This window comes from Triticum aestivum, chromosome 1A, assembly GCF_018294505.1.
Source record: "Triticum aestivum cultivar Chinese Spring chromosome 1A, IWGSC CS RefSeq v2.1, whole genome shotgun sequence".
In the NCBI taxonomy this organism is placed as follows: Eukaryota; Viridiplantae; Streptophyta; class Magnoliopsida; order Poales; family Poaceae; genus Triticum; species Triticum aestivum.
In genome coordinates, this window is record NC_057794.1 from 34649038 (window position 1) to 34649967 (window position 930).

A 930-nucleotide genomic window follows, 5' to 3' on the forward strand; every position below is an offset into this window, starting at 1 on the left:
TTTTACATTTTTCCTATATGGATTTCACATTTTTAATATATGGTCAACATTTATATATATATATTATATTTTTTGAATGCTTGATTAACATTTTTCAAATACAAAAATAATATTTTTCGAAATCATGGTCAATATTTTTCCTATATATACTTTAATTTTTTTAAATTCTTGATTAACATTTTTTGAATACAAGATTAATATTTTCTAATAAATGGTCAACATTTTTTCTATGCAGATTTGAAAGTGCAGGTTATCTCCCAGGGGGAAGTGAATGGGAGATTTTTCGATATTCATCAAACTATGATGGCTTTGACGAAAATCAAAGTAATGAAATAGAAAGAGAAGAGAAACTAAATCATCACAGAGAAGTAAACAAGGCATACGAGATAGATGCAGATAAAGAGCATGCAGTCATACATACATTTAGGTATAAACAAAACGAACTGAAGAAATGAAAGGCCTCATGATGAAAGTCTTACGATCAAATTTTTCAGAATCCAGAACACACATTCTTCAAATGCTGATGTACTGAAAGTAAAGGGTTGTGGAATTTGATATCAGGATTGCTTGGAGATGACACGGTGATTTGGTAGAACAGTTCCAGTTATTATATCAATTGTACATCTAATTGAGGCGGCTTGAGATTCAACTCAGAAGAGACTTAGTCTTCACCGTATTCCTCTTGAGCTAAGTTCACTGTAGTCCTCGTCCAATCACTCGCGGTAAGTCTTCAAGGTAGATTTCCAAAACCTTCATAGACTTGTCCATCGGCACGCCACAATTTACTCTTGGGTGCTCAGAACTTGACGCCAAACCGTCTAGAGACAGTCTTCAAAGGTAACATGCATCAGATCACACATGACAATCTTTTCAGTGATGCTCAAGCACTTTGGCTCTAGCACTTGGGTTTTCTCAAAGTCGTCGAAGGAT